The 23043-nt window shown below is 46.9% G+C and overlaps 1 protein-coding gene across 1 annotated transcript in view; it reads right to left on the bottom strand.

The window, feature by feature from the left end:
• The window catches only part of LOC121531605 (cyclin-dependent kinase 17), a 58403-nt gene extending 36035 nt beyond the window's left edge, over positions 1 to 22368 (bottom strand). Inside the window, exon 1 of the mRNA XM_041836901.2 lies at positions 21924 to 22368. The gene's annotated coding sequence lies outside the window, so the exon portion shown is untranslated. The remainder of the gene's footprint in view (positions 1 to 21923) is intronic.
• Between the last annotated feature and the right edge of the window lie 675 nt (positions 22369 to 23043).

Below are 23043 nucleotides of genomic sequence, written 5' to 3' on the forward strand. Positions count from 1 at the left end.
TGGCTGGGTCTTTCAGCATGACAATGATCCCAAACACACCTCCCGGGCAACGAAGGAGTGGCTTCGTAAGAAGCATTTCAAGGTCCTGGAGTGGCCTAGCCAGTCTCCAGATCTCAACCCCATAGAAAATCTTTGGAGGGAGTTGAAAGTCTGTGTTGCCCAGCGACAGCCCCAAAACATCACTGCTCTAGAGGAGATCTGCATGGAGGAATGGGCCAAAATACCAGCAACAGTGTGTGAAAACCTTGTGAAGACTTACAGAAAACGTTTGACCTGTGTCATTGCCAACAAAGGGTATATAACAAAGTATTGAGAAACTTTTGTTATTGACCAAATACTTATTTTCCACCATAATTTGCAAATAAATTCATTAAAAATCCTACAATGTGATTTTCTGGAGAAAAAAATTCTCATTTTGTCTGTCATAGTTGACGTGTACCTATGATGAAAATTACAGGCCTCTCTCATCTTTTTAAGTGGGAGAACTTGCACAATTGGTGGCTGACTAAATACTTTTTTTCCCCACTGTATATGAATTGTTTCGGCTGGGAAGCATGCCTTATGACAGCTCTGGGCCTTATGGCAGCTCTGGGCCTTATGGCAGCTCTGGGCCTTATGGCAGCTCTGGGCCTTATGGCAGCTCTGGGCCTTATGACAGCTCTGGGCCTTATGACAGCTCTGGGCCTTATGGCAGCTCTGGGCCTTATGGCAGCTCTGGGCCTTATGGCAGCTCTGGGCCTTATGACAGCTCTGGGCCTTATGACAGCTCTGGGCCTTATGACAGCTCTGGGCCTTATGACAGCTCTGGGCTCCATATAGGACAGTATACACGCTAACCACCAGCACTGTCCTTTCACTACTGTAGCACTGAGCATCCTGTAAACGGTTAATGAATGGGCGAGGAGAGGAGGGGGGAGTAGGGGTGAGATTACAGTTGAGGGCAGACAGGCCCTGACAGAGGGAAACAAGGCGGTCGCCACCATAAGCCCGCTGTCATGTGACCAAGCGACTGCCACAGGGCCAACCGGTGCCCGGGAAGCAGGGCCACCCACAGGAAGTGGAAAAGAGAGGTCACGACCCCTGACCTACTGACCTTTGTGTCTGCTGTGCAGGTACGATTCAGTGGCATGAGTGAGCTCACTCAGGCCGTAGTCAGCCTTGGCCCTGTAAAGAGCAGCCTTCTCCATCACTCAGTGAACAGAATGAGAACATGCGTGAAGGAGCAGTCTGCTGGGCTGCTGGCTCCAATATAAACACACTTATGTAAGGCCCTCATTGTGAGGAGAGACGTGGGGCTTCCTGCTGCAAGGACACAGACAGGAGTTGCCAGCACCATGCTCTTACACCGCACTGGGCCACTGGAGACACAGAACAGCCAGGAGTTTTGAGGAGAGCTGAGCTGGAGACGGAACAGGCAGGAGTTTTGAGGAGAGCTGAGCTGGAGACGGAACAGGCAGGAGTTTTGAGGAGAGCTGAGCTGGAGACGGAACAGGCAGGAGTTTTGAGGAGAGCTGAGCTGGAGACGGAACAGCCAGGAGTTTTGAGGAGAGCTGAGCTGGAGACGGAACAGCCAGGAGTTTTGAGGAGAGCTGAGCTGGAGACGGAACAGGCAGGAGTTTTGAGGAGAGCTGAGCTGGAGACGGAACAGGCAGGAGTTTTGAGGAGAGCTGAGCTGGAGACGGAACAGGCAGGAGTTTTGAGGAGAGCTGAGACGGAACAGGCAGGAGTTTTGAGGAGAGCTGAGCTGGAGACGGAACAGGCAGGAGTTTTGAGGAGAGCTGAGCTGGAGACGGAACAGCCAGGAGTTTTGAGGAGAGCTGAGCTGGAGACGGAACAGGCAGGAGTTTTGAGGAGAGCTGAGCTGGAGACGGAACAGGCAGGAGTTTTGAGGAGAGCTGAGCTGGAGACGGAACAGGCAGGAGTTTTGAGGAGAGCTGAGCTGGAGACGGAACAGGCAGGAGTTTTGAGGAGAGCTGAGCTGGAGACGGAACAGGCAGGAGTTTTGAGGAGAGCTGAGCTGGAGACACAGAACAGCCAGGAGTTTTGAGGAGAGCTGAGCTGGAGACGGAACAGGCAGGAGTTTTGAGGAGAGCTGAGCTGGAGACGGAACAGGAAGGAGTTTTGAGGAGAGCTGAGCTGGAGACGGAACAGGCAGGAGTTTTGAGGAGAGCTGAGCTGGAGACGGAACAGGCAGGAGTTTTGAGGAGAGCTGAGCTGGAGACAGAACAGGCAGGAGTTTTGAGAAGAGCTGAGCTGGAGACGGAACAGGCAGGAGTTTTGAGGAGAGCTGAGCTGGAGACGGAACAGGCAGGAGTTTTGAGGAGAGCTGAGCTGGAGACGGAACAGGCAGGAGTTTTGAGGAGAGCTGAGCTGGAGACGGAACAGGCAGGAGTTTTGAGGAGAGCTGAGCTGGAGACGGAACAGGCAGGAGTTTTGAGGAGAGCTGAGCTGGAACAGGCAGGAGTTTTGAGGAGAGCTGAGCTGGAGATGGAACAGGCAGGAGTTTTGAGGAGAGCTGAGCTGGAGACGGAACAGGCAGGAGTTTTGAGGAGAGCTGAGCTGGAGACGGAACAGGCAGGAGTTTTGAGGAGAGCTGAGCTGGAGACGGAACAGGCAGAAGTTTTGAGGAGAGCTGAGCTGGAGACGGAACAGGCAGGAGTTTTGAGGAGAGCTGAGCTGGAGACGGAACAGGTAGGAGTTTTGAGGAGAGATGAGTTGAGCATGGCAACAGGACATGTCGTCTACCATACAGAGAGAGCGGGGCCACGTTCAGTATAGGCAAACGTTGTGGAACATTGCAGATAGCAATGTCATGAATAGAGTTGTCATGATTTGTTGTTTAACATATCAGAGTGGCATGTTTGTTCTTTATAACATATTTGAATATAACATACTGTATCTGACATTGTGCTCTGCTTAACACACCCCTAAATCCACTTCCTGAATTTTGCATATTTGAAGGGTCTAGACAGGTTAAGCAGTGTACCGTATAGATCTGAACAAAAATATGAATGCAACATGTAAAGTGTTGGTCCCATGTTTCATGAGCTGAAATAAAAGATTGCAGATATTCTTCAAAAAGCTTATTTAGCTCAGATTTTGTGCACACATTTGTTTACATCCCTGTTAGTGAGCATTTCTCCTTTGCCAAGATAATCCATCTACCTGACAGTTGTGGCATATCAAGAAGCTGAATAAACAGCATGAGCATTACACAGGTGCACCTTGTGCTGGGGCCAATAAAAGGCCACTAAAAGGTGCAGTTTTGTCACACAACACAATGCCACAGATGTCTCAAGTTGAGGGAGCGTGCAATTGGCATGCTGACTGCAGGAATGTCCACCAGAGCTGTTGCCAGATAATTGAATGTTAATTTTTCTACCATAAGCCGCCTCCAACGTCGTTTTACAGAATTTGGCAGTCCGTCCAACCAGCCTCACAACCGCAAATCACGTGTAACCACGCCAGCCCAGGACCTCCACATCCGGCTTCTTCACCTGCGAGATCGTCTGAGACCAGCCACCCGGACAGCTGAACCAAAGAATTTCTGCAAACTGTCAGAAACCGTCTCAGGGAAGCTCATCTGTGTGCTCGTCGTCCTCACCAGGGTCTTGACCTGATTGCAGTTTGGCGTCGTAACCAAACTCAGTGGGAAAATGCTCACCTTCGATGGCCACTGGCACGCTGGAGAAGCGTGACTTCACGGATGAATCCCGGTTTCAATTGTACCGGGCAGATGGCAGACCATGTGTATGACGTCGTGTGGGCGAGCGGTTTGCTGATGTCAACGTTGTGGACAGAGTGCCCGATGGTGGCGGTGGGGTTATGGTATGAGCAGGCATACGCTACGGACAACGAACACAATTGCATTTTATCGATGGCAATTTGAATGCACAGAGATACCATGACGAGATCTGTACACAATTCCTGGAAGCTGAAAATGTCCCAGTTCTTCCATAGCCTGCCTACTCACCAGACATGTCACCCATTGAGCATGTTTGGGATGCTCTGGGATCAACGTGTACGACAGCGTGTTCCAGGTCCCGCCAATATCCAGCAACTTCCCACAGCCATTGACGAGGAGTGGGACAACATTCTACAGGCCACAATCAACAGCCTGACCAACTCTATGCGAAGGAGATGTGTCGCGCTGCATGAGGCAAATGGTCACACCAGATACTGACTGGTTTTCTGGTCCACGCCGCTACTTTGTTTCTGTATCTCTTACCAACAGATGCAAATCTGTAATCCCAGTCATGTGAAATCCATAGATTAAGGCCTAATTAATTTATTTCCTTGTACGAACTGTAACTCAGTAAAATCTTAGAAATTGTTTCATGTTGCATTTACAGTATATTGTTCAGTGTAGATCTAAACATTGGGTTAGGGCCAAGAGAAGGGGATGTGGAAGGAGTGAACAGTTGAGAGAGACAGATGGGTTATCTAGGAGGTTGTCTGGAGTTGAACAACAACCTCTGTACTGCTACAGTGTCAAAATACAGAATGAGCGTCAAGGGACACGACTATCTCTGTCTCTTGCTTTCTCTTTCTCTGGTCTGTCCAGTCTCTGCCCTCTATCCTCCTCTCCTTCCTCCTCCTCTCCTTCCTCCTCCCCACTCATCCTCCCCTTCCTCCTCCCTACTCCTCCTCCCCACTCCTCCTCCCCTTCCTCCTCCCAAGCTCGGTCGTCACCCGTGTCAGAGGGTCTGAGTGGAGCTGGCACCAGTGTGCTGATGTGTTGGCAGAAATGTGTTGACAGTTGGCACCTCTGACAGACCCTCTGTGTGTGTGTGTGTGTGTGTGTGTGTGTGTGTGTGTGTGTGTGTGTGTGTGTGTGTGTGTGTGGACTAATGATAACAGGGTCCTGGTCGGACCTCAGAGAAAATAAGACTCAAAGTTGATTAACGCCGCTGCTATAGCAACGACCGCTCTGAGTGACAGCTAGTGTTAAATGCCTGTCTAGCAACAGACTGCTCTCTCTCTGTCTCGCTCTGTCCCCCTCTCCCTCTGTACCCCTCTCGCACGCTCTCTCCGTCCCCCTTCTCTCACGCTCTCTCCGTCCCCCTTCTCTCACGCTCTCTCCGTCCCCCTTCTCTCACGCTCTCTCCGTCCCCCTTCTCCCCCGCTCTCACGCGCTGTCCCCCGCTCTCACGCGCTGTCCCCCGCTCTCACGCGCTGTCCCCCGCTCTCACGCTCGCTGTCCCCCGCTCTCACGTTCTCTCTGTCCCCCGCTCTCACGTTCTCTCTGTCTTCCTCTCTCACGTTCTCTCTGTCTTCCTCTCTCACGTTCTCTCTGTCCCCCCCTCACGCTCTCTCTGTCCCCCCCTCACGTTCTCTCTGTCTTCCTCTCTCACGTTCTCTCTGTCCCCCCCTCACGTTCTCTCTGTCTTCCTCTCTCACGTTCTCTCTGTCCCCCCCTCACGCTCTCTCTGTCCCCCCTCACGCTCTCTCTGTCCCCCTCCTCTCACGCTCTCTCTGTCCACCCTCTCACACTCTCTGTAACCCCCTCTTTCACTCTGTCCCCCCTCACGCCCTCTGTCCTCCTCTCTCACGCTCCCTCCGTCCCCCTCTCTCACGCTCCCTCCGTCCCCTCTCTCACGCTCCCTCCGTCCCCCCTCTCCCCCGCTCTCACGCGCTGTCCCCTGCTCTCACGCGCTGTCCCCCGCTGCTCCTCACGCGCTGCCCCCCGCTCTCACGCGCTGTCCCCGCTCTCACGCGCTGTCCCCCCGCTCTCACGCGCTGCCCCCCACTCTCACGCGCTGCCCCCCGCTCTCACGCGCTGTCCCCCGCTCTCACGCGCTGTCCCCCGCTCTCACGCGCTGCCCCCCACTCTCACGCGCTGTCCCCCGCTCTCACGCGCTGTCCCCCGCTCTCACGTTCTCTCTGTCCCCCCTCACGCTCTCTCTGTCCCCCCTCACGCTCTCTCTGTCCCCCTCCTCTCACGCTCTCTCTGTCCACCCTCTCACACTCTCTGTAACCCCCTCTTTCACTCTGTCCCCCCCTCACGCTCTCTCTGTCCCCCCCCTCACGCTCTCTCTGTCCCCCCTCCTCACGCTCTCTCTGTCCCCCTCCTCACGCTCTCTCTGTCCCCCCTCCTCACGCTCTCTCTGTCCCCCTCCTCACGCTCTCTCTGTCCACCCTCTCACACTCTCTGTAACCCCCTCTTTCACTCTGTCCCCCCTCACGCCCTCTGTCCTCCTCTCTCACACTCCCTCCGTCCCCCTCTCTCACGCTCCCTCCGTCCCCCCTCTCTCACGCTCTCTCCGTCCCCCATCTTTCATGCTCTCTCTGTTCCTCCCCCTCTCTGTCCCTCCCTCTCTCACGCTCTCTGTCCCTCCCCCTTTCACGCCCTCTCTCACTTAAGCCCTCTTTTTTGATTTAGTAACACCATCAGTCAGTAGAGGTCTGTTTGATGACCCCCTATCGGAGAAGACAGACACAGCTCAAGTGGTGGGCCAATAGCCAGGGACATCACAACACTGGAACCACCATAGCAATCTTTGGATACCTAATAGCCAGGTCCAAGATATGTAAAAACATATATCTACTGTATCTGGATAAACATACATCACTTCCACTGTGTGGGCCAGAAGCCAAGTCCATGGCATTATGGCAGGTATATCCATAGTTCGCTTTAAGACCTAATAGTGTGGTCTTAGATAAGATAAAAATATGTTATTCCCCCTTGTGCTGCCCAGCAGCCATGCCTACTGTATAATAACACACAGATACATTAGGAGACAAGATATCAGTTTCATTGAGCTGCCCCGTGGCAATGCCTATAATAGGAATCACAGGACACTGTTGAGATATAGATTAGATGTTATGTTTAGATCTAGGTTGTTGAGATAGAGACATAACCTATAGATTATGTTTAGAATAGATCTAGGTCTGGGATAACAGCTATATTATAAACTGGGTGGTTCGAGCCATGAATGCTGATTGGCTGAAAGCCGTGGTATATCAGACCGTATACTATTGGTATGATAAAACATTTATTTTTACTGCTCTAATTACATTGGTAACCAATTTAGAATAGCAATAAAGGCACCTCAGGGGTTTGTGGTATATTGTCAATATACCACAGCTAAGGGCTGTGTCCAGGCACTCCGTGTTGCATCATAAGAACAGCCATTAGCCGTGGTATATTGGCCATATAACAACTGAACTAAATGACTATCGCCCTGTAGCACTCACTTCTGTCATCATGCTTTGAGAGGCTAGTTAAGGATCATATCACCTCCACCTTACCTGACACCCTAGACCCACTTCAATTTGCATACCGCCCCAATAGATCCACAGACGATGCAATCGCCATTGCACTGCACACTGCCCTATCCCATCTGGACAAGAGGAATACCTATGTAAGCATGCTGTTCATTGACTACAGCTCAGCCTTTAACACCATAGTACCCTCCAAGCTCATCATTACGCTTGGGGCCCTGGGTCTGAACCCCACCCTGTGCAACTGGGTCCTGGACTTCCTGACGGGCCTCCTGTACTCCCTGTTCACCTATGACTGTGTGGCCACGCATGCCTCCAACTCAATCATCAAGTTTGCAGACGACACAACAGTAGTAGGCCTGATTATCAACAATGATGAGACAGCCTACAGGGAGGAGGTGAGGGCCCTGGCGGAGTGGTGCCAGGAAAATAACCTCCCCCTCAACAAAACGAAGGAGCTGATCCTGGACTTCAGGACATAGAGGGAGCACGCCCCTATCCACATCGACAGGGCCGCAGTGGAGAAGGTAAAAAGCTTCAAGTTCCTCGGAGTACACATCTGAAATGGTCCACCCACGCAAGAGCGCCTCTTCAACCTCAGGAGGCTGAATAAATTTGGCTTGGCCACTAAAGACCTTTACAACCTTTTACAGATGCACCATTGAGAGCATCCTGTCGGGCTGTATCACAGCCTGGTCCGGCGACTCTGAGGGTGGTGCAGTCTACCAAACTCATCACCAGGGGCACACTGCCTGCCCTCCAGGACACCTACAGCACCCGATGTCACTGGAAGGCCAAAAATATCATCAAGGACATCAACCACCCGAGCCACGGCCTGTTCACCCCGCTATCATCCAGAAGGCAAGTTCAGTACAGGTTCATCAAAGCTTGGACAGAGAGACTGAAAAACAGATTCTATCTCAAGGTCATCAGACTGTTAAATAGCCATCACTAGCCGGCCTCCACCCATTAACCTGCCCTGAACTTAGACACTGGTCACTTCAATAATGTTTACATACCGTTTCACCCACTTCATATGTATATACTGTATTCACGTCCATCCTATTCAACTATTGCTGTGTGTGTGTGTGTTATATATATATATATATATATATATATATATATATATAGCTCAAAAAAATTAAGGGAACACTAAAATAACACATCCTAGATCTGAATGAATGAAATAATCTTATTAAATACTTTTTTCTTTACATAGTTGAATGTGCTGACAACAAAATCACACAAAAATTATCAATGGAAATCAAATGTATCAACCCATGGATGTCTGGATTTGGAGTAACCCTCAAAATTAAAGTGGAAAACCACACTACAGGCTGATCCAACTTTGATGTAATGTCCTTAAAACAAGTCAAAATGAGGCTCAGTAGTGTGTGTGGCCTCCACGTGCCTGTATGACCTCCCTACAACGCCTGGGCATGCTCCCGATGAGGTGGCGGATGGTCTCCTGAGGGATCTCCTCCCAGACCTGGACTAAAGCATCCGCCAACTCCTGGACAGTCTGTGGTGCAACGTGGCGTTGGTGGATGGAGCGAGACATGATGTCCCAGATGTGCTCAATTGGATTCAGGTCTGGGGAACGGGCGGTCCATAGCATCAATACCTTCCTCTTGCAGGAACTGCTGACACACTCCAGCCACATGAGGTCAAGCATTGTCTTGCATTAGGAGGAACCCAGGCCCAACCGCACCAGCATATGGTCTCACGGGGTCTGAGGATCTCATCTCGGTACCTAATGGCAGACAGGCTACCTCTGGCTAGCACATGGAAGGCTGTGCAGCCCCCCAAAGAAATGCCACCCCACACCATGACTGACCCACCGCCAAACCGGTCATGCTGGAGGATGTTGCAGGCAGCAGAACATTCTCCACGGCGTCTCCAGACTCTGTCACGTCTGTCACATGTGCTCAGTGTGAACCTGCTTTCATCTGTGAAGAGCACAGGGCGCTAGTGGCGAATTTGCCAATCTTGGTGTTCTCTGGCAAATGCCAAACGTCCTGCACGGTGTTGGGCTGTAAGCACAACCCCCACCTGTGGACGTCGGGCCCTCATACCACCCTCATGGAGTCTGTTTCTGACCGTTTGAGCAGACACATGCACATTTGTGGCCTGCTGGAGGTCATTTTGCAGGGCTCTGGCAGTGCTCCTCCTGCTCCTCCTTGCACAAAGGCGGAGGTAGCAGTCCTGCTGCTGGGTTGTTGCCCTCCTACGGCCTCCTCCACGTCTCCTGATGTACTGGCCTGTCTCCTGGTAGCGCCTCCATGCTCTGGACACTACGCTGACAGACACAGCAAACCTTCTTGCCACAGCTTGCATTGATGTGCCATCCTGGATGAGCTGCACTACCTGAGCCACTTGTGTGGGTTGTAGACTCCGTCTCATGCTACCACTAGAGTGAAAGCACCGCCAGCATTCAAAATTGACCAAAACATCAGCCAGGAAGCATAGGAACTGAGAAGTGGTCTGTGGTCACCACCTGCAAAACCAGTCCTTTATTGGGGGTGTCTTGCTAATTGCCTATAATTTCCACCTGTTGTCTATTCCATTTGCACAACAGCATGTTCAATTTATTGTCAATCAGTGTTGCTTCCTAAGTGGACAGTTTGATTTCACAGAAGTGTGATTGACTTGGAGTTACATTGTGTTGTTTAAGTGTTCCCTTAATTTTTTTGAGCAGTGTATATACACACATATACATATATATACACATATACATACATACATATATATACATACATACATACATACATACATACACACTATTCTATCCTACAGATATACTAAATATTAAATCCACACTGTCCATAATGTCTATACATCCCATCACACACACACACACACACACACAAAACAAAATTATAAACGCAACATGCAACAATTTCAAAGATTTTACTGAGCTACAGTTCATATAAGGAAATCAGTCAATTAAAATAAATTCATTAGGCCCTAATCTATGGATTTCACATGATTGGGCAGGGGCGTAGCCATGGGTGGGCCTGGCTCCCCAGTGGGTGGGCCTATGCCCATCCAATCAGAATGTTTTTATCCCCACAAAGGGGCTTTATTACAGACAGAAATACTCCTCAGCAGTGCATTTACATACCATACACACACACACACACACAGATATATATTTATACTCCGGACTCCGACATTGCCCGTCCTAATATTTATATATTTCTTAATTCCATTCTTTTACTTTTAGATGTGTGTATTGTTGTGTATTTTTAAATATTACTGCACTGTTCGAGCTAGGAACACAATCATTTCACTACACCAGAAATAACATCTGATAAGTGTGTGTACGCGACCAATAAAATTTGATTTGACCACATCCCCTCGTGTCTTATTGCTTAAATATACAGCTGACTCCTAGGACTGATGTGATTGGTCTGTTCACTAGCCAGCTGTATTTATAGAAAGGAAGGCAGGAGGAGGCAACACCCGTGTTGCTTTGTTCATAATGGAGATAGAGATAAGCCAACATTCCAAATGGCACCCTATTCCCACAGGACTCTGGTCAAAAGTAGTGCACTAAGTAGGGAACAGGGTGCCATTTGAGACACAACCAGAGAAAACTGGTAATCTGGCCTTTGCCTCGTTCATAATGAGATAGTCACTCAGGAGTGGTTTCATCAAAGGCCCTGGCCCTGTGGAGAGTGACAAAGCACGCCAGCCAGCAACACACACACACACACGAGACAAAAGGCAACAACATTATCACCACAGAGGACACCAATTATCAGCCTTTCTCTCCCCCTCTCGTCCACATAACAGCTCCGACCTGTCTGCCGCATAGTGTTTCACAGCTGTCAGTCACACACACACACACACACACACACACACACACACACACACACACAAATGGGTATGTGTGAGCTTCCTTATCTACAGTAAGGGCAGGTGGGAGCCAGAATATCACAGGCTCAAAACACAGCTGTCTGAAACAAACATTGTTCTCTTTAGGCCTGACTCACAAATAACACCCTATGTAGGGAATAGGAAGCCACTTTGGATGTCCTGGTCAAAAGTAGTGCACTATATAGTGAATAGGGTGCCATTTGGGACATAGCCTAATAGCTTTAGAGAGGCTGTTGTTTACCCCAGACCCAGCCTTCTCCTGCCGACAAATAAAAATCTTGGTTGACCGAAAGTCATCCGTTCTTCGATTGGTCGAAATTTTTCCATATATAGACACACACTGCCCTATGTGTTTTAATAAAATCAACTATATGCATTAAGCTTGTCTGATGCTTCAAGCTTACGGTTCGATGAAATAAGACAAATGCCTCAAGAGGATGCCAGAGATCTAGATAACCAGAAGAAGAAAACCTTAACCTGAGCCAACTATTCTCCTCCCGCTCCTGCTGGCTTTAGCAGATTCTGCCATTACTCTCCTGAAGTTGCCGGTAATATGCTACATGAGGAGTCGGCAACCTTTCTCATGTTGAATGCCAATTTATCTTACCATATATTTATTTTTCACCCCCCCTTTTCACCCCAATTTTCGATCGTCTCATCGCTGCAACTCCCCAACGGGCTCGGGAGGCGAAGGTCGAGTCATGCGTCCTCCAAAACATGACCCGCCAAACCGTGCTTCTTAACACCCGTCTGCTTAACCCGGAAGACAGCCGCACCAATGTATCGGAGGAAACACCGTTCACCTGACGACCGAGGTCAGCCTGCAGGCGCCAGGCCCGCCACAAGGAGTCGCTAGAGCGCGATGAGCCAAGTAAAGCCCACCCGGCCAAACCCTCCCTAACCCGGACGACGCTGGGCCAATTGTGCGCCGCCCTATGGGACTCCTGATCATGACCGGTTGTGATACAGCCCGGGATCGAACCCAGGTCTGTAGTGACGCGTCTAACACTGCGATGCAGTGCCTTAGACCGCTGCGCCACTCGGGAAGCCCTTATCTTACCATTTCTTCCGATCTGCGTGCCAGTTAGGGTTTTCATATGCACATTTTCGTGAAACAGTTTTATTTTATTTTATAATAACGTCTTCATATCTCAAAATCATTGTCTCATGTGGTTAATCAAAATGATATCCAAATCTAAATGAAAATGATAAACCTAAAATGTAACTTCTATTGCCATTGCCAACTATGTAAAAATAGCCTCCATAAAGCCAACAAATAAAAACATTGCAGCCTGCAGGTAGAAAATATCCTGATAGAAATAAATATCCTGGTCTGGCCTGAAGATTGCACTAGCGAACTTACAACATTGTATAAAATATTCTGGGCCCTCAGAGTTTGCTGTGCCAGTGAGCTCAGGACAGACACAGCTGTAGGCTATTTGCGCAAGTGATAAGAAGCAGTGCTTGACTTGGGCAGGAGCTCACCGGAGCTAGAGCACCGGCACCTCAAATGTTCTACTGCTTGAGCGCCTGTTCCTCTTAAAGAATATATATTAGCTCAACAGTATTGTGGAGCTCCTGCACCTAAATATAAAACAGTACCAGCACCCAAAATGAGTACCGGAAACTATTTCAGTCCAAGTCAAGCACTGATAAGAAGTGATCAGGTAGGCCTATTTTATGACGTTTCCACTGGATCAGAGCAAGACATTTTTCCCTTTCATGCCGAGTGGTTATCGAAAAGGGAGAGAGCTGGAAAGATTTTTCAAATACATTGAGGAACTATTGTAATTCTCAATGGATGTAAAAACAGACGTTACTTTGAGAATCTCCACAGGTCTACTTCTATGCGTACGCGTCCTTACTCAATATTGACAGGAGCGCTCCAAACAAAAGACAATGACTAAATTGACAAAACTCGTAAATGAAATGAAATAAACCTAAACTTGTTTCTCACAAGTGTAGCATAGGTTGTGCACTCTGCAAACAATGTGTCCACTCCGACAATGAGAACAGGAAGACTGGAATAATAATATTGAATGCATTAAAAGAAATTACCATAACCAAAGTAACAAACATTGTAGATTAGACATTTTAGGAATTAACGGTAAATCTATTACTGGTGATATATGTAACGGGGAATTGACATACACTAACAAGCAAACGCAAACAATTCACACAATTAAGTTATGAAACAATGAATGTGCACAATTGGCGGGAGAGAAGTGCATTTTGGAGAGAGCAGTGCATTGTGGAGAGAGCAGTGCATTGTGGAAAGAGCAGTGCATTGTGGAGAGAGCAGTGCATTGTGGAGAGAGCAGTGCATTGTGGAGAGAGCAGTGCATTGTGGAGAGAGCAGTGCATTGTGGAGAGAGCAGTGCATTTTGGAGAGAGCAGTGCATTGTGGAGAGAGCAGTGCATTGTGGAGAGAGCAGTGCATTGTGGAGAGAGCAGTGCATTGTGGAGAGAGCAGTGCATTGTGGAGAGAGCAGTGCATTGTGGAGAGAGAAGACGTCAGGGCATTCATACTTCTTGACTTCATGGAGCGGTGCAGAGCTGTTGTCAAGGAAGTGAGTTTGTGTTTATACAGGAAGTACCGCCCCCACCTACCGTCAACCAATCATGTCAATGCGGAGCTATACAGAGCCTGCCGCATTGTTACAACATTTGGGAGGCGCATGGCGATGCGGTACGGAGCTCGAATTGGCCTCCATAAGTCACACCATCCATAAGGAGCCTACGACCACATTTTCAGATCAAGCATAAATTGGCTTTTAGTCTAGGCCTCCGCAATGGATGCATTATTTATTATTGTCATTTAGAGCATTTATTTGCAGAAAATGAACTGGTCAAAATAACAAAAAATATGCAATGTTGTCAGACCTCGAATAATGCAAAGAAAATAAGTTCATGTTCATTTTTAAAGAACACAATAGTAATGTTTTAACTTAGGAAGAGTTCAGAAATCAATATTTGGTGGAATAACCCTGATTTTCAATCATAGCTTTCATGCATCTTGGCATGCTCTCCACCAGTCTTTCACATTGATGTTGGGTGACTTTATGCCACTCCTGGCGCAAAAATTCAAGCATCTCGGCTTTGTTTGATGGCTTGAGACCATCCATCTTTCTCTTGATCACATTCCAGAAGTTTTCAATGGGGTTCAGTCTGGAGATTGGGCTGGCCATGACAGGGTCTTGATCTGGTGGTCCTCCATCCACACCTTGATTGACCTGGCTGTGTGGCATGATGCATTGTCCTGCTGGAAAAACCAATCCTCAGAGTTGGGGAACAATGTCAGAGCAAAAGGAAGCAAGTTTTCTTCCAGGACAACCTTGTACATGGCTTGATTCATGCTTCCTTCACAAAGACAAATCTGCCCGATTCCAGCCTTGCCGAAGCACCCCCAGATCATCACCGATCCTCCACCAAATTTCACAGTGGGTGCGAGACACTGTGGCTTGTAGGCCTCTCCAGGTCTCGTCTAACCATTAGACGATCAGGTGTTGGGCAAAGCTGAAAATTGGACTCATCAGAGAAGATGACCTTACTCCAGTCCTCTACGGTCCAATCCTTATGGTCTTTTGCAAACCTCAGCCTGGCTCTTCTTTGCTTCTCATTGATGAAGGGCTTTTTTCTAGCTTTGCACGACTTCAGCCCTGCCCCTAGGAGCCTGTTTCGAACCGTCCTCGCCGTGCACTTCACCCCAGCTGCCGTTTGCCATTCTTTTTGTAGGTCACTTGATGTCATCATACGGTTGTTGAGTGAAATTGTCAAAGACTCCAGCCACCCTAGTCATAGACTGTTCTCTCTGCTACCGCACGGCAAGCGGTACCGGAGTGCCAAGTCTAGGTCCAAAAGACTTCTCAACAGCTTCTACCCCCAAGCCATAAGACTCCTGAACAGCTAATCATGGCTACCCGGACTATTTGCACTGCCCCCCCACCCCATCCTTTTTACGCTGCTGCTACTCTGTTAAGTATTTATGCATAGTCACTTTAACTCTACCCACATGTACATATTACCTCAACTACCTCAACTAGCCGGTGCCCCCGCACATTGACTCTGCAACGGTACCCCCCTGTATATATAGCCTCCCTACTGTCACTTTATTTTACTGTATATATAGCCTCCCTACTGTCACTTTATTTTACTTCTGCTCTTTTTCTCTCAACACTTTTTTGTTGTTGTTGTTTTATTCTTACTTTTTTTGTTTAAAATAAATGCACTGTTGGTTAAGGGCTGTAAGTAAGCATTTCACTGCAATGTCTGCACCTGTTGTATTCGGCGCATGTGACCAATAAAATTTGATTTGATTTGATTTGACATTCGAATGAGTTGGCGGTCATCCCGGTCAGTAGAGTCGTTTTTGCCCTCTGCCGGTCTGTAGCTTTGTTGTCCCCAATGTCTGCTGCTTGACCTTGTTCTTATGAACCGCCGTCTTTGAAATTTTAAGGATGGAAGCAACCTGACGGTCACTGTATCCCTCTGCCAGTAAAGCCAGAATTGAACCCTTCTTTTCCTCACTCAAAACGTTCCTTTTCAACTCATTTGGCATGGTCAATAGTTATTTTTTGATTAATATTACTTTTGAGGTACTATTAGCACTGTTTTTGCCATCCAGCTGGTCCTATTGCAAGAGGATAGTGATGACCACAGCAGTGGTTTTTATACTTTTCCTCGTTAAATAAGATTTGGTTCATGTGATCATCTAATCAGTACCTAATTCAGTAGAATGAGGTGTGCCTGTGTTGGAATTCAACAGACACTGGAATGGAATGGCTGTCATACATGTAGAGATGCTGATTTAAGAAAAAATTGCAGTGGTCTCTTAATTTTTTCCACAGCTGTATATATATATATATAAGCCTGAGGATGTGTGGTATATGGCCAACATACCACGGCGAAGGGCTGTTCTTAGGCACGACGCAACGTGGAGTACACAGTATATACACAGTGCCTTTGGAAAGTATTCAGACCCCTTGACTTTTCTCACTTTGTTAGGTTGCCAGGTTTCCTCCAGAAGTGACGCTTGGCATTCAGGCCAAAGAGTTCAATCTTGGTTTCATCAGACCAGAGAATCTCTTTTCTCATGGTCTGAGAGTCTTTAGGTGCCTTTTGGCAAACTCCAAGCGGGCTGTCATGTGCCTTTTACTGAGGAGTGGCTTCCGTCTGCCAACTCTACCATAAAGGCCTGATTGGTGGAATGCTACAGAGACGGTTGTCCTTCTGGAAGGTTCTCCCATCTCCATAGAGGAACACTGGAGCTCTGTCAGAGAGACCATCGGGTTCTTGGTCACCTCCCTGACCAAGGCCCTTCTCCCCCGATTGCTCAGTTTGGCCGGGTGGCCAGCTCTAGGAAGAATATTGGTGCTTCCAAACTTCTTCTATTTAAGAATGATGGAGGCCACTGTGTTCTTGGCGACCTTCAATGCTGCAGAAATGTTTTTGTACCCTTTCCCAGATCTGTGCCTCGACACTGTCTCTGACCTCTACGGACAATTCCTTCGACGTCATGGTTTGGTTTTTGCTCTGACATGCACTGTCAACTGTGGGACCTTACATAGACAGGTGTGTGCCTTTCCAAATCATGTCTAATCAATTGAATTTACCATAAGTAGACTCCAATCAAGTTGTAGAAACATCAAGGATAATCAATGTAAACAGGATGCACCTGAGCTCAATTTCGAGTCTCATAGCAAAGGGTCTGAATACTTATGTAAATAAGGTATTTCTGTTTGCGAACATTTCTAAAAACCTGTTTTCGCTTTGTCATTATGTGGTATTGTGTGTAGATTGATGAGGAAAATGTTTTATTTAATCAATTTTAGAATAAGGCTGTAACATAACAAAATGTGGAGGTCAAGGGGTCTGAATACTGAGTGGCGCAGTGGTCTAAGTCTCCTGAGTGGCGCAGTGGTCTAAGGCACTGCATCGCAGTGCTAACTTTGCCACTAGAGATCCTGGTTCGAATCCAGGCTCTGTCGCAGCCGGCCGCGACCGGGAGACTCATGGGCGGCGCACAATTGGCCCAGCGTCGTCCAGGTTAGGGGAGGGAATGGCCGGCAGGGATGTAGCTCAGTTGATAGAGCATGGCGTTTGCAACGCCAGGGTAGCGGGTTCGATTCCCACGGGGGGCCAGTATAAAAAAAAGATGTATTCACTAACTGTAAGTCGCTCTGGATAAGAGCGTCTGCTAAATGACTAAAAATGTAAAAAATGTAAAAAAATGAATACTTTCCAAATGCACTGTATAGGAAATCTGAAACAGGTTCTTGACCAGCTGACCCTGTGACTGCTGGATGGACACTGTCTGCTGAGTGAGACTTCCAGTTAAAGTTAAGGAGAGTTGGGTGACAGTTGGGGATGCCAGACAGGCCAGGGAGCTAAATTTGCTCACACTAGCATTTGGTGTCTATGGCAACAGCATTTCAGGAGGGGCTGCTTTGGGAGTCTGGGTGGCAGAAGTCTTATGTTAATACAGCAGAGAAAAAGGAAGAGTTGGTATGAATGGTTATGTAGAGACCGGAGTTACAGGAATGGGGAGTGTGTGGTGTGGATTCCGTGTGTGTGCGCGCGCGTGTGTGTGTGTGTGTCATGGCAGCTGCTTTGTGGGGGACTAGTGAGAGGCGACACTAACCTTCAGCTAGCTGTCATTGGCCAGGCTGCTTAAAGGGCCCAGTGCAGTAAAAAAAAAAGTGCTTTTACTCCGTTTCATAGATAGTTCCACACTATGAGGTTGGAATAATACTCTGAAATTGTGAAAATGATAATGCCCTTTTAGTGTAAGAGCTGTTTGAAAAGACAGCCTGAAATTTCAGCCTGTTTTGTTTGGGATGGAGTTTTGGCATAGCCTGATGGCTCACACTAAATTCTTCCCCTGCTCTGTCGTTTGCTACATACTTCAGTCTGAGACTGCCATCAGTGAAGTCGTTTGTGGTGACGAGGTGCAAGAGGGGCGTCGTACAAAACAAAGTCATCAGTGATAGGATAATCTCTAACCAATCAGAGTATCAAAGCCAATGACACATTTTCCATCCGCCGCTTTACCAAAGACTGTCTATTATAGTGACAAGATAGACATGTGACCGCTCTAACAATGGAAATACCTGTCCTTAAAAGATGGAAGGCAGGCGGGAGGAACTGAGATCAGGTGGGACCATTCTAGCCAATGAGAGGGCAGATACGCATGTGAACAGGCCATAGAGATCGACTCATCTTTGTATGTGTGCCATTATAGCATCTGTGTTAGCCTCAATGCCATCTCCATTTTAAAGTAGTAAATGTTCTTCTTCATTGGCTGATTGCTCCCAACTCATAGGAATCCCCACCCAGTGGACTACTTTAAAAATGGTGGAACCCTCAATGGCAATGTCCATGCTAAAACGGGTTATATCCATGATGAGTCCTCCATCTCTATGACAACAGGCACAACTATGATTGTCTTTTTTCCCCAAAGTTGCCGAAATGCCACTGTCTTGGAGCCTGTTGGTGCGAGACCCGATACTCCAGTACCGCTTGCCAGATGGTAATAGAGTGAACAGTCCATGGCTCAGGTGACTGGAGTCCTTGACGATCTTTCAGGCCTTCCTCAGACACCGCCTGGTATAGATGTCCTGGAGGGCAGGGAGCTTGAAAAACTTGAAAAAAGCGGCAATAGTACCCTAGATTCTTAGAACTAACCCAAGATAGACCACAGCCTATCATTTGCAATGGGAACAAATGAGCCATAGTGGGCAGAACAAGCAAGGAGGGGGGCAGAGGCAAGCACGAGCTAGCGAGATCCTATTGGCGCGTTCTAGCATCATCTACATATTTCCGTTAGGGACCGCCTACTATGTGAAGTGCGCATGTGCAATAACTCAATTCGCCTTTGTACTCCTTCTAAGCAACACGATTTTTTACAACTTTTACAAAGTGTAAAATCTACAAACCTTAGTCCACTCTATTCATAACATATTCTAGTTTTAGGAACAGAAAACTGTATTAAGATCAAATGTTTCATCGATGAGAAAATGTGCAGAATGTCAGCCAAGATCCATCTCGTTCCAACTTCTCCCACTGCCCGCCAGTGGGCTTCTTCTCACTACCATATTTGGTAAACATCCAGTAAAATATCTGTCTCATTGTTCTATCTGTGATAGCACTGTTTGTCCATTTTGAGACGCCATAGCCAGTATATACTAACTCAAAATAGTCCGAATTAATCTAAGATAACTCAAGAAATCGGTCATAAAATGACGTTTTTGCAGAGGAAATCTTAGTTGCGCAATTTTACATCTAACTAAGATGTTTGGTGCAGTATTTCTCAATGAAAGAATTTGCATGAAAATGAGTCCTCTCTCGTTGAATGACAACAAAGACTTTATTGAAGAATCCCTACTGTTGACCAATCACCTGACGAAGGGGCGTAGACTTCGGCTCCGAACTTCGGCTTGCCTCCAGAAAATGTTTTATGTGCCCCGAACAGTCGAAAAAACCCTCACCGAAGTCCAAAACGTCACAACATTTTGTAATATGCACAAACTCTTCCCAACTTGACATTTCTGACACCAAAAAGAAGAAATAACAGCCCCACAATCAGGTCTAAACAGGAGTCTGTAAATGAGGTCATGTTTGGGACTCAGGCTGATATACTTTCCACCATGGCTGGGGTCAATTCCAATTCAATTCAGTCAATTCCTTGAAATGGATTTGACTCCAACACTGTTGTCCACCAACTAACATAAAGACAGCTCTCCCGTGAGATAAACTACTACCACTGCACACAACCATTCCAACTTTACAATACCGGTAATCAATAACACTAGAATGACCAGCTCCAGGCAAGACACACTATAGACTAGACTTCCTCTGTAAAGCTAGTCCCTGCTCTGGGCCAGAACTCCCCTGTGTGTGCGCATACTGTCCCTCAGGCTGAGTGAGATCACATTCAGAACAATGACGTCTTCCTTCAGGACATCCTGCCACACACACACACACGAAAGGAATGCCATGAAAACGACTGACTACCACTTGAGTCATCCTTGAAGTGAACCCACAGAGACCCCCTCCTGCAGTCTGTACTGTAAACCTGCTCTACAGGGTTCTGTCTGCCAAGTAGCAAGGCTCCATCATGCCAACTAATGTATCACCATGTATCTAGTAGGGCAGGGACGATACCAGTATCTGTCAGTCATTCATAGCAAACCTATTGAAATCACAGAAATATAGATAATAATATAATAATATGCCATTTAGCAGACGCTTTTATCCAAAGCGACTTACAGTCATGCGTGCATAATTTTTTTTGTGTATGGGTGGTCCCGGGGATCGAACCCACTACCTTGGCGTTACAAGGGCTGTGCTCTACCAGTTGAGCTACAGAAGACCACATAATAGACATGACCATTTAAGTTGGCATTCAATGGTAGGTGGACCGGTGGTCATTTTTGTGGTAGTAATTAGAACTTGACATCTCAATAAAATGTCAATGGTGTACCAGCTAAATTGCAGTGGTCTGAAGGGATAGGTCCATTCTATGAATTCTATTTTTATGATTGAAATGACACCCGCCCTTTATTCAAGAGCATGTTGCGTCTCAGCCGATGGCAGGCACAACACAAAAAACTCAGATGATGTGAAATAGGGTGCAACAACATAAAGCAGAGTCTCTGTCCTCCTTTAAAGGCACAGCTCAAGATCGGGCTGTTAAGAAAGGCTTTCAAGGACCTCTGCTAATTGCTTTTCTCTTGTTCCTCAGATCTGATAACAGCTGTATATTGCTTTGTTTGTTGTCTGTGTTATAGATTGTTGTTGTTGTTTTTGTGTGTGGGGGGGGGTGCCTTGGGTGTGAGAAAAGCACTTTACAAATTAAATGAATTATTATTATTATTATTATAATATGAAAAAAATATTAGTTTACCCATTTTTAGATAATTGACATTAAATGTTTAAAAAGTACCCAAAACATTTTTTAAACATTCTTTTCAAGAAATAATCAAATAATGGACAACACGTTTGTAAGCTTTTAAATGATATCACACACAACAATTTATATTTTACAGTGATGAAGACATGGATGTCGCATGGTTTTGTGGGGGTGCAAAATGTGTCAACTTTGAGCAGCTTTATCTCTTGCATGTTTTGGCATTCAGGTCAAAAAAATTACTTTCTGACCACTTCGTCCATTTGCAAACGTATGGAAAGTTGTTTAAATGAAAAGGGACGCTGTCAAAAAGTGATTGAATTTAAATGGATTTACCCAATACAAGCCCACATAAGCCTATATACTAATCTAGTAGGGATAATGTGGTGTTATTGGTGGTGGTTTTTGCCAAATATGTTTTCAATTAATATTTTATTTTCGTTCCTCTTAAACCCTGTTTTGGGAAATAATTGTACATTTCCTCATCAAACAATAACACCTTTCTGCGAATTCAGCAGCAAACTGTGCACACTTATCTATCCCACATGACAGTAACAGCGTGATCCAGTCAGTGTGCCTTTTACATGTTGAATTATTCTCAGTGGAGAGGGTATCCAGTTTACATCCCAAAGCCTAGTAGGCAGGACGGGATAACTCCAATAGAAACAGCCTGTCCCCCACAACAACAAATGGAAAGCCATTCACAAACACACAGCAGTGAGCGCTGTGAAGTAAACATTGCTACATTGTTACCCCATTTTGTGACAATGCAGGGTGGAATGTGTCTCGTCTTTGTTGTATGAATGTAGCCGCCGCAAGTCGTTGGTATCACCAAGCCACTTGTACAGTAGGCTAACATTTGTTGCAATATCGTAAAGGACCTATAAGAAAATGTAACTATAGCGCTCACCAGAAACGATGTGCGTTGTCCCGACCTGTGTCCCCGTCCCCGGAGTTTCTTTTCAGGCCGGATGCCGTCTTTCCACCCGCCGTAAAAAATAGGAATGCTTTGTAGTCTGGGTGAACTAGTTTCTTATCTCCGATAATGTCGCCTAAATCTGCGACGGTGTCTCTTCCAGCATGACTACCGCGGATTCGAAGTTAGAACTCTGGTGGAAAACAAGCAGTGGCGAGTGTTCCGTTCCCTTTTCGGTTGGAGAACATACCAGTGTACACAATAGGGGTGCCTGCCCGCCTACGCCGCGTTAAAATGCTAGTCGGAACTATGACACTCTGAAATGTCCGACTTGCTGATTCGTTGAACGCGGAACGTGTATAACTACAAATTTCCGAGTATTCTAGTTCCGACTAGTAGTTGAACGCGGGACTACTGCTGCTTACTGACGCTACCGCCACCGCAGTGTCATCGAAAATACATTTTCAGACAGAATAATTTCAACCCACTAGGGGAAATAGCGCCACCCTTCGCTGTGGTCGCTACCGGTTACCATACACACCGGACAGGACAGCAGTGTCCGTACAGTCCGGTCTCGAGACCACATTGAGTGTATTGTCTTGGTGTCGGATAAATTTTTACTCGATCTTGACTCGATCTCGGACAGTGAGGACTCGTAATTTCTTTCCGAGACCAGCGCAGTAAAAAACTCATAGCCTAATTATCAGCTCCCATTCAGTCAGCGCATAAAACCGCTTTGCCAGGTCAAATATCCACGCTCCTTTCATGATACATTAATATATTATCGCCTATTGAAACCTGGTCTTCCTAATTTACTCGTAAGATTACTGTTCTTTACTTTCGTTGAAAAATATTCTCAAACTTTGTTGCGCTCATCAGAATTTCTTTGTCTGTTTTACCCATTTCATATGTAGGGTGATATCAGGTAAAATGGGCCATCAGGTAAAATGGGCCATTTAAGGTTTGGGGGTCCCAGCCCTCTGGAATTTAGAGCCAATGACTGCAAAGGATTTCAAACTGTTGTCATAACTGTACTTGACAAGTAACAGGTGATTTGATTGGTTCATGGTTGCTATGGTGGGCAGTGCAATAATTCAAATCAAGACTGCACCAG

The sequence above is a fragment of the Coregonus clupeaformis genome, chromosome 19, assembly GCF_020615455.1.
Source record: "Coregonus clupeaformis isolate EN_2021a chromosome 19, ASM2061545v1, whole genome shotgun sequence".
Taxonomy (NCBI): Eukaryota; Metazoa; Chordata; class Actinopteri; order Salmoniformes; family Salmonidae; genus Coregonus; species Coregonus clupeaformis.